Raw genomic sequence first — 12,186 nt, forward strand, 5'->3', positions numbered from 1 at the left:
GCTGAAGTCTAACACGTAGGATGGAACGCCGTGATACCTCTGATGCAAGGACACATGAAACACTAGATGCACTGCTGATAAACCTGGTGGAATGCAAGCTCGTAAGCCACCTCACCCATTCTTCGAAGAATCTCAAAAGGCCCAATGAACCTAGGGCTTAACTTGCCCTTCTTCCCAAACTGCATCACACCCTTCATAGGTGACACCCGAAGCAACACTCTCTCTCCGACCATGAATTTCACATCATGGACCTTACAGTCGGCATAACTCTTCTTCCTGCACTAAGCTATACGAAGTCTATCTTGAATGATCTTTACCTTATCGAAGGCATCCTGTACTAAATCTGTACCCAATAACCGAGCCTCTCCCGATTCAAACCATCCAACCGGTGATCCACACTGTCTACCATACAACACCTCATAGGGAGCTATATGGATCCTCGACTGATAACTATTGTTGTGGGCATACTCTGCTAACGACAAGAACTGATCCCAAGAACCCCCAAAGTCAATAACACAGGCGCGGAGCATATCCTCTAATATCTAAATAGTACGCTCGGACTGTCTGTCTGTCTGAGGATGAAATGTTGGGCTCAACTCGACCTGCGTACCCAAATCACATTGTACTGCCCTCCAGAAATGCAAGGTAAACTGCGTACCTCGGTCAGAAATGATGGACACGGGCACACCATGAAGACAAATGATCTCACGAATATTAATCTCTGCCAACCGTGCCAAAGAATAGGGAACTACCACAGGAATGAAATGCGTTGACTTAGTTAGTCTATCCACAATAACTCAAACTGCGTCGAATTTCCTATGAGTCCGTGGGAGTCCAACAATGAAATCCATAGTAATACGCTCCCACTTCCACTCAGGAATCTCAATCTTCTGAAGCAAACCACCAAGTCTCTGATGCTCGTACTTTACTTGCTGACAATTCAAACGCCGAGCTACATATGAAACAATATCCTTCTTCATCCTTCTCTACCAATAATGGTGCTACAAGTCCTAAAACATCTTAGTGGCGCTCGGATGAATAGAATACCAGGAACTGTGAGCCTCCTCCAGAATAAACTCGTGAAGTCCATCCACATTAGGCATATAAACACGACCCTGCATTCCCAAAACTCCATCATCTCCAACTATAACCTGCTTGGCATCTCCATGGCGCATTGTGTGCCTAAGGAAAAGTAAATGAAGATCATCATACTGTCGCTCCCTAATACGCTCAAACAAGGAAGACCGAGCAACTGTCCATGCTAGAACACAGCTGGGCTCAAAAATATCCAAACTCACGAACTGATTGGCCAAAGCCTGAACATCTAATGCAAGCGGTCTCTCACCGACTGGAATATACGAAAGACTGCCCATACTAGCTGACTTCCTACTCAAAGTATCGGCCACCATATTGGCCTTCCCATAATGATACAAGATGGTGATATCAGTCTTTCAATAGCTCCAACCACCTCCTCTGCCTCAAATTAAGTTCCTTCTGCTTGAACAAGTATTGCAAACTCTTGTGATCCGTGAACACCTCACATGACACGCCATATAGATAATGCCTCCAAATCTTTAACTCGTGAGCAATGTATGCTAGATCCATGTCATGAACTGGATAATTCTTCTCGTGACTCATCAACTGTCGTGGAGCATATGCAATAACCTTGCCACCCTACATCAATACTGCACCAAGTCCAATACGAGATGCGTCACAATACACTGTATAACTTGTGGGCAACACCAACACCGATGTCGTAGTCAAAGCTGTCTTGAGCTTCTAAAAGCTTGCCTCACACTTGTCTGACCATCTGAATAGGGCACCCTTCTAGGTCAACCTGGTCATCGAGGCTGCTATAGATGAAAACCCCTCCACAAACCGATGGTAATAACCCGCCAAACCCAAGAAACTCTTGATATCTATAGCTGATGTGGGTCTAGGATAGTCGTTGACTGCCTCAATATTCATAGGATCCAACTGAATGCCCTCCACTGATACAACGTGACCCAAGAATGCAACTGAACTCGACCAAAACTCACATTTCAAAAACATAGCATATAATTGGCTGCCTCTAAGAGTCTGAAGAACGATCCGAAAATGTTGCTCATGCTCCTCTCGACTGCGAGAGTAGATCAAGATATCATCAATAAAAACAATCACGAAGGAATCCAGATAGGGCTTGAATACCTAGTTCATCAAATCCATAAATTATGTTGGGGTATTTGTCAACCGAAATGACATCACTAGAAATTTATAATGCCCATAACGAGTGCGAAAAACTGTCTTAGGGACATCGGATGCCCTAATCCTCAATTGATGATAGCCAGGCCTCAAATTAATCTAAGGAGCAGTAAGCTACAGCAGATATATCAAACAAGAAGCAGCACCACAGAATCAGCTAAACCCAAATTTGGTCAGTCAAGATAGTGAAATCAACTTCAGGCATTCAGTAGAATAGTAAACCTAACCACAAGCTTGAACTAGAATTTTCCAAAATCGCAATTCTAATACATTTCTACCCTCAGATGAATAAAAGTTATTTGGAAATTGAAAGATTCAAAAATCATTGAAAAAATTCAATGGAACAGTAAAAATCAGCCGTTTGTTTTTTCTGGATTTTTTCTCTCTTTTTCCTCTCTTAGGTCTCTTCCCTCTTCCTTTTAATGCAAGAAATGTTGCCTTTATAGGCAAGAAAGTAGGGCAACCTAACTAATCAACAGATTTGTACTTCGACCCATTTTGAATTTCCATTTTAGCTTAGACACCCCTAGTTCTAATTTAGTTTTTGAAAAGCAGTCCCCTCCCCAGCTTTCTAGAAGCTTCCCAAAAAGTTACACAAAGATTCTGTCACGCCCCAAAAACCGAGGGGCGCGACCGGCGCTTGACCGGATAGCCCCCAGCCAAGCGGACCTGGGTTCCTTTCCTATTCCACATGATACCTTGCGTTTCCATTACCCATTAACAAAGTGAAATAGCCATTTATAAATTTAAACACATTCTTACGAGATTTACATAACATACATAATTACTTAGCGTGGTTTACAAGTTATACTACCCAAAATACATAAGTACATAACCCACATTTACTGTCTATGAAGCCTCTAGAGATACAGAAGAGTGTTACAACACTTGCCGATAACAAGGCTCCGGCTATACCTTACGAAAATACCAAAATAAAATTTTCGGGAGGATAAGCGGCATGAGCCACGCAGGGCCCCGAGAGGAAAGGGGCTCACCAATTCAGCTGACGGGAGGTGAAGGAGTGCTACTGTCGGTGGGCTGGAGTACCTGTTATGGAACCACCTACAATCATAACATGAATGTAGCACCCCCAGCAAAAGGGACGTCAGTACATTTGAATTGTACTGGTATGTATGAATAAACTTTACCCTAAGTAAAATCAAGAAATACACAGATAACAAACAGTAATAGAATCAACAATCAAATGCACATGAAAGGAACAACCAAAGCCAAATAAACTCCACAATCTCTCTTTTTCCCCTTTCAACATTATTTCATCACATCAATGATTTCACAACTTTCAAATATTTTTATTTCAATAGTGATTTCGATCACTTTTCCAACCTTATTACCTCGGCCACCCTTATCACCACAACCCATACCTTATAACTTCGTGTTGTGGTGCGCAACCCGATCCCACCGGACAATCACATTTCACATGACAACAACAACAATTCACAAAGAATTTTCATAAATGTCAATACCATTTCCATCATATGCAACAGCCCGTATACAACTTAAGTCACAACGATAATTGCCCATGACAAGTCAAGTATGATATTACCACAGTTGTTTCAATTGCATTAATTTTGATTTCTTTCAATCATTTGTTACACAGCTCTTACCACATAAACACATTCACACACACACTTGGTTTGTTGCCATTTACTTACACCCTTATATCGGGAGACTTAACCAACAACATTCAAGGCATATTAATCACAAGAATTCGCAAATAGTCCACATAAGTAACACATACCAATTACTCGTACACCAAACAAGGTGACTTTACAAAGGTTAAAGTTAGCAATACATACCTGGAGTCGAATTCCCCCCTCTTTTTTTTCTTCTATTTCTAATTCACCAACAACCTAGTACCGTCAATCTAGTTCACAAGTTAGCACATATAACGTAGAATTGAAATTCACAAACTCAGCCCGGACTTACTTAGGTTATCAACCCCTCTTTTGCAAATCTTTAGTTCTACCCAATTCCTCTTACTAGATTCTAGGTTTTAAAGGACATGCATGTGTATCTCAACTTCCATTTTCAAGAATTAACGCATGAGAGTCCCCCTTTTTGTTTAAATATGAAAACAATGATAAAGGGTTGGGGATTTTACCTGCAAGAACGGAGATGAAGACAATTACTTGAAATTCCCCGGCCCGAGTGACTTTGAAGAATTAAATTGATGAAGGTAGGACTTTATCTCTCAAGAATTCTCTCTTCCCTCTCTCTAGTTTTGTTCAGAAAATATGTTGAAATAAGGGGTTGGGGTGTTTTATTGAAGAAGGGGCCGGATTTAAAATTTAGAAAAATAGGAGCTCGAGTTAGGTATGCGATCGCACTTTGCGATCGCAGAGTGGAAATGCGGTCCGCAAAATGGACCGCAAAAGTGCTCCCAAAATCTGAACACACTGCCTGGGTATGTGGCAGAAATGTGGTCCGCATACCCATTATGCGGTCGCATAGTGCACCACAGAACTGCCCCTCACAAAATCCCAAGGGAAATATGTGACGACTATGCGATCCGCATATCCGTTATGCCATCGCATATTGGACCGCATATTTAACCTCCAATTCGACCAACACACTGACTCACTTTGCGGCGATTATGCGGTCCGCATATCTGTTATGCGACCGCATTCTAGACCGCAGAATTGCATTTTCTGGAAAACAGTATTTCTTGACTTTTTATAACATAGATCAGTACCAAAAGGGTCCGAATCGCGGCTCGCTTAATTTTACACATTCCTAACATATATTCGGGATTTGGCACCACGAGCTACCCGGTTTTGAGTACAAGTTTTCACGGGGCCTTACATCCTCCCCCACTTAAAAATCATTCGTCCTCGAATGAGGATTTTGGAAATTGGTTGGTTTTGAAAACATGATATGCAAACTCCCAATTTTTGAAAAAAAAAAATTGTCAGAGTTCCCTTTGTAATTAGACTTATCTACCTGTCAGAGAGCCCTCAAAACATTATTTCCAAGCACCATTACGCTATCCTTATTATCCCTACAACTGGTATACAATTCATTACCTTAACACCTGCACATAATTTGGGCACTTCAATGAGTTCCATATAGTTCAACCACTCCAATACACTATATGTATTCCAATTAATCATTACCAATCTACACTGCCTTTAATCATTCACTTATCACATGAGTTCTTACAAAACTTTCATTTACCAAAAAGGGGCTTGCGCATGACTCAATTAATCACAACACGTACAATTCTTACACAACTTGAGGAGTTACAATAGTAAAGCATTTAGGGAAAAATATGGGGTGTCTTTGCACCAGATGGAACACAACATCAGTTTACTTAGAGACAAGAGTTCGCACGATCACTACTAGACTTGTTCAAACAGATGGGGATATTTTTCTTTCATTTCACTTTCCGCTTCCCACGTGGCTTCCTCGACTTGTTGACTTTGCCATAGCACTTTAACTGAAGCAACTTCCTTTTTTCTCAATTTGCGGACTTACCTATCAACAATAGCGACCGGAATTTCTTCATATGATAACTCTTCATTGACCTCGATAGCCTCGATTGGCACGATGGTGGATGGGTCTCCAACCACTTTCTTTAACATAGACACATGGAACACCGGGTGCACTAATGACATTTCAGGGGGCAATTCCAGTCTATAGGCCACCTGTCCTATCCTTTGAGTGACCCGATACGGCCCGACATATCTAGGAATCAACTTCCCTCTCTTCCCAAATCGCATGACTCCCTTCATAGGAGATACCCTCAAGAACACCCAATAATCTACTTGGAATTCCAATTTTCTTCGACGAATGTCCGCATAAGATTTCTGGCGACTTTGAGCAGCTTTCAGCCTTTCCTGAATGATTTTAACTTTTTCCATAGCCTGGTGCACGAGATCTGGCCCTAACAATTCTGCTTCACCCACTTCGAACCATCCAATCAGAGACCTACATCTCCTCCCGTACAATGCCTCAAATGGGGCCATCTGAATGCTAACATAAAAGCTGTTATTGTAAGCAAATTCTATAAGTGGCAAGTGATCATCCCAATTACCTTTGAAATCCAAGACACAATCCCATAACATATCTTCAAGCGTCTGAATAGTCTGCTCCGCTTGACCATCAGTTTGCGGATGGAAAGCCGTGCTGAGATTCACCTGAGTACCCAAACCTTGCTGAAATTTCTTCCAAAAATTAGCTGTGAACTGGGCCCCTCGATCTGAGATAATAGAAAGTGGAGTGCCATGAAGCCTTACTATTTCCTTGATATATACAATTGAGCATATTGTTCCGCAGTATCCGTGGACTTGACTGGCAAGAAGTGAGCTGATTTGGTGAGTTGATCCACTATTACCCAAATTGAGTCGAACTTGTGCTGAGTGCGAGGTAACCCTACCATGAAATCCATGTTGATCATCTCCCATTTCCACATTGGTATTTCCATAAGCTGATTTAACCCACCGGGCCGCTGGTGCTCAGCTTTTACTTGCTGACAATTCAGACATTTAGATACAAAGTCCACCACACCCTTCTTCATACCGTTCCACCAATAAATTTCCTTGAGATCACGGTACATTTTCGTAGAACCTGGGTGCACAGAATACCTAGAATTATGAGCCTCCGCCATTACCCTCCCCCGAAAATTATCCACATCTGGAACACATAGCCTACCTTAACATCATAATACACCATCCTCACCACCGAGTGAAAATGTCGAAGTCTTGTTATTCAAAACTGCCTCCTTCATCTGTGCTAATGCTGGATCAATGAGCTGCTTTTCCTTGACTTCCGCTACCAGTGAAGATTCTACTCCATTACACACCATAACCTTCCCCTCGTCTGAGGTCGAAATACGAACCCCCAGACTGGCCAATTGATAAACCTCCCGAGCCAAAGGCCTCTGATCCGCTCCCAAATGAGCCAAACTACCTATGGACTTCCGATTGAGAGCGTTGGCCACCACATTCGCCTTCCCTGGATGGTATAAAATATCCATATCCTAATCCTTGATCAATTCTAACCACCGTCGCTGCCTTAAATTCAACTCCTTCTTCTTGAACAAATATTGGAGACTCTTGTGGTCCGAGAACACATCCACATGGACCCCATAAAGATAATGCCGCCATATTTTCAAGGCAAATACAACTGCCGCAAGCTCCAAATCATGCGTCGGATAATTCTTCTCGTGATTCTTGAGTTGCCTTGAAGCATATGCTATAACCTTCCCATGTTGCATCAACACACACCCAAACTGACCCTGGAGGCATCGCAATAAACCACAAATCCTTTCGTGCCTTTCGGCAAGGTCAATATCAGCGTCGAGGTCAATCTCGACTTCACTTCCTGAAAACTTTTCTCACAAGCGTTGGACCATTGGAACTTAACTGCTTTCTGCGTCAACTTAGTCAAAGGGGAGGCGAGGGTAGAGAATCCCTCCACAAACCTCCGATAATACCCCGCTAAACCCAAGAAGCTACGGATCGCCGTCAGGGTCGTGGGTCTAGGCCAATCTTTTACTACTGCAATCTTCTATGGATCCACCTGAATCCCTTCACTGGAAACAACATGGCCCAGAAAGGTAACGGACTTCAACCAAAATTCACATTTTGAAAATTTAGCGTAAAACTGGTACTGATAAAGGGTCTACAAAACTGCCTTGAGGTGATCGGCATGATCCTCCCGGCTCCGCGAATAAACAAGGATGTCATCAATGAAAACAATCACAAATGAGTCTAGAAATGGCTTGAAGACCTGATTCATAAGATCCATGAAAGTTGCCGGGGCGTTGGTTAGCCCAAAAGACATGACCAAGAATTCAAAGTGACCATAGCGAGTTCTGAAAGCGGTCTTAGGAATATCCTGTTCTCTGATCTTCAATTGTTGATACCCGTATCGTAGATCAATTTTGGAAAAGAACCTCGTACCTTGCAATTGGTCGAACAAATCATCTATTCGAGGCAAGGATATTTATTCTTAGATGGTGACCTTGTTAAGCTGCCGGTAATCAATACACATTCGGAGCGACCCATCCTTCTTTCTGACAAAAAGAACCGGGGCACCCCACGGTGACACACTTGGCCGTATAACCCCTTTTCTAATAAATCCTTCAGCTGTTCCTTTAACTCCCTTAACTCCACTGGCGCCATTCTGTATGGTGGAATAGATATCGTCCGCGCATCTGGCAATACATCAATCCCGAAATCAATCTCCCTATCTGGCGGGATCCCTGGAAGCTCGTTCGGAAACACTTCAAGAAACTCATTCACGATTGGCACGAACTCGGGGACAGACACTTCTGAAGTGGTGTCCGCCACCCGAACCAAATGGTAGATACACCCCTTCCTAATCATCTTCGAAGCCTTAAGGTAGGAAATAAACCTACCTTTTGGCACCACACCATTTCCCTTCCACTCAATAAATGACTCATTAGGGAACTCAAGCTGCATGACTCTCATTCGGCAGTCAAGTTTAGCAAAGCATGAGTAAAGCCAGTCCATTCCCATAATCACATCAAAATCCACCATTTCAAGCTCAATAAGATCGGTCGCGGTAGCACGACCATATACCATGACAACACAATTCCTATAAACTCGCGTGGTTGTAATAGAATCACCAACCAGAGTCAATATAGAGAACGACTCATGAAGTTGTTCGGGTTCTACCCCAAAACTTGAAGCAATGAATGGGGTGACATAAGACAAAGAGGACTCCGGATCAATAAGAGCATAACAATCAATGGCCTGAACAGACAAGATACCTGTAGCAACATCTGGGTAGGCCTCTGCACCCTGGTGACCACTCAAGGCATAAAACTGGCTGGGTACACCTCTACCACGAGCTCCACCCCTAACTACGCCGCGACCTGTTAGGGTTTGAGGATGCACGGATGATGTGGCAGCTGAAGAACTGGATGACTGAACAAATCCCCTACCCTTGCCCTGATTGGGCGCAGGCAGTCCCGCTGGATATGACCTCTCACCCTGCATCTATAACACACAAGAATATCCAAATAACAAGTCTCGGAATGAAACCTCCCACACTTGGGGCATGAAGCCCTCCCCTGCTGCTGTGATCTCCCTCTTGGACGACCGGAATGATGGGGTCTCCTACTGTCTGAACCTGATCTCAAGTGACTGCTATGCTGATAACTGTGCACAGATGGCAGTGCGCTTGCTGAGGATTGGGCATATGACTGGGATGGCCCTCTCCCCGGAACTGGTCTCCCTGAGTGACCCACTGATCGGGCCCTGCTGCTACTCTCCCTTTCTGCCCGTATTTTCAACTTTCTAGCCTTTGTGGCCTGAGCAAACCGCACAATCTTCCCATAATTCATATCTAAGTGTAAGGCCACTGTAGCAGCCTCATTCACCACCAAAGGACTAAGATCCTGAACGAATCGCTGAACTCGAGCATCCATGGTTGACACTAACTAAGGAGCATACTTGGACAACCTCACAAACTCCATGTGGTACTCCCAAACACTCATACTGCCCTGCTTGAGGACCTCAAACTCTGTGGCATGGGCCGCCATTGTCTCGGCAGGCAAGAAGTGGTCCATGAATGCATCTATAAACTCATCCCATCTAGCCGGAGGTCTTCCCTCCCCACGGGAATCCTCCCACATCTCGAACCATGAATACGCTGCTCCCCTCAACCTGTATGAAGCCAACTCAACCCCTTTCGTCTCTGTAGCCTTCATCACTCAAGGGTCTTATACATTTCATCAAGGAAATCCTGCGGATCGGCCTCTAGGTCTGTGCCAGTGAACTCTGGAGGGGCCAACCACATAAACTGGTTGACTCTGGAGCTGGCGGAATCTCCCGGTCCGCTGGGGGGCGCAGGGGCATCATGAGATCTCTGGGCCTGAGCGGCCATTAACTGGGTCAACATATGGATGGCTCCTCTAAGGTCCCCATCAGAAACCCCATGACCAGAAGCTGGAATTGCATCAAGGTCAGGAATATCAGCGGGAGGGATGGTAGCACCCTCTGCCGCAGCTGGAACAGGAATACTTGGATTTGGAATAGATGGGCCAGGCAGATTCAAAACCGGGAGTCACTCTCACCCACAACATCAGGTACATGATTCACAGCCACACTTGGGGTGGCATTGGCCCCGAGGCGGAGTCTAGCTCTCTTCTTAGGTGCCATTACTGAAAATTTGGAACAGAGCACGAGTTAGATGTAAATACTTCCACTTTTCACTTCACCGCACGATATAGAGTAATAGAGAAGAAGGTAATTTCCTAAATTTCCATGTAGCCTCCAACTTATAGATGTGGTCTACAACACACCGATAAGGAGGACTCTACTAGACACGGCTCTGAGACATCCTAGGACACTTTAAACCCTTAGGCTCTGATACCAAGTTTGTCATGCCCCAAAAATCGAGGGGCGCGATCGACGCTCGACCGGGTATCCCCCAGCCAAGCGGACCTGGGTGCCTTTCCTATTCCACATAATACCCTGCATTTCCATTACCCATTAACCAAGTGAAATAGCCATTTATAAATTTAAACACATTCTTACGAGATTTACATAACATACATAGTTACTTAGCGTGGTTTACAAGTTATACTGCCCAAAATACATAAGTACATAACCCATATTTCCTGTCTACGAAGCCTCTAGAGATACAGAAGAGTGTTACAATACTTGCCGGTAACAGGGCTCTGGCTATACCTTACGCAAATACCAAAATAAAATTTTTAAGAGGATAAGCGGCATGAGCCATGTAAAGCCCCGAGAGGAAAGGGGCTCACCAATTCAGCTGACGGGAGGTGAAGGAGTGCTACTGTCGGTGGGCTGGAGTACCTGTTATGGAACCACCTACAATCATAACACGAATGTAGCGCCCCCGGCAAAAGGGACGTCAGTACATTTGAATTGTACTGGTATGTATGAACAAACTTTACCCCAAGTAAAATCAAGAAATACACAGATAACAAACAGTAATAGAATCAACAATCAAATGCACATGAAAGGAACAACCAAAGCCAAACAAACTCCACAATCTCTCCTTTTCCCCTTTCAACATTATTTCATCACATCAATGATTTCACAACTTCCACATATTTTTATTTCAATAGTGATTTCGATCACTTTTCCACCCTTATTACCTCAGCCACCCTAATCACCACAACCCACACCTTATAACTTCGTGTTGCAGCGTGCAACCCAATCCCACCAAACAATCACATTTCACATGACAACAACAACAATTCACAAAGAATTTTCATAAATGTCAATACCATTTCCATTATATGCAACAGCCCGAATACAACTTAAGTCACAATGATAATTGCCCATGACAAGTCACGTATGATATTACCACAGTTGTTTCAGTTGCATCAATTATGATTTCATTCCATCATTTGTTACACAGCTCTTACCACATAAATACATTCACACACACACTTGGTTTGTTGCCATTTACTTACACCCTTATATTGGGAGACTTAACCAACAACATTCAAGGCATATTAATCACAAGAATTCGCAAATAGTCCACATAAGTAACACATACCAATTACTCGTACACCAAACAAGGTGACTTTACAAAGGTTAAAGTTAGCAATACATACCTGGAGTCGAATTCCCCCCTCTTTTTTTCCTTCTATTTCCAATTCACCAACAACCTAGTTCCGTCAATCTAGTTCACAAGTTAACACATATAACTTAGAATTGAAGTTCACAAACTCAACCCGAACTTACTTAGGTTATCAACCCCTCTTTTGCAAATCTTTAGTTCTACCCAATTCCTCTTACTAGATTCTAGGTTTTAAAGGACATGCATGTGTATCTCAACTTCCATTTTCAAGAATTAACGCATGAGAATCCCCCTTTTTGTTTAAATCTGAAAACAATGAAAAAGGGTTGGGGATTTTACTTGCAAAAACGGAGATAAAGACAATTACTTGAAATTCCCCATCCCGAGTGACTTTGA

Source organism: Nicotiana tabacum, chromosome 1 (assembly GCF_000715075.1).
Source record: "Nicotiana tabacum cultivar K326 chromosome 1, ASM71507v2, whole genome shotgun sequence".
Classification (NCBI taxonomy): domain Eukaryota; kingdom Viridiplantae; phylum Streptophyta; class Magnoliopsida; order Solanales; family Solanaceae; genus Nicotiana; species Nicotiana tabacum.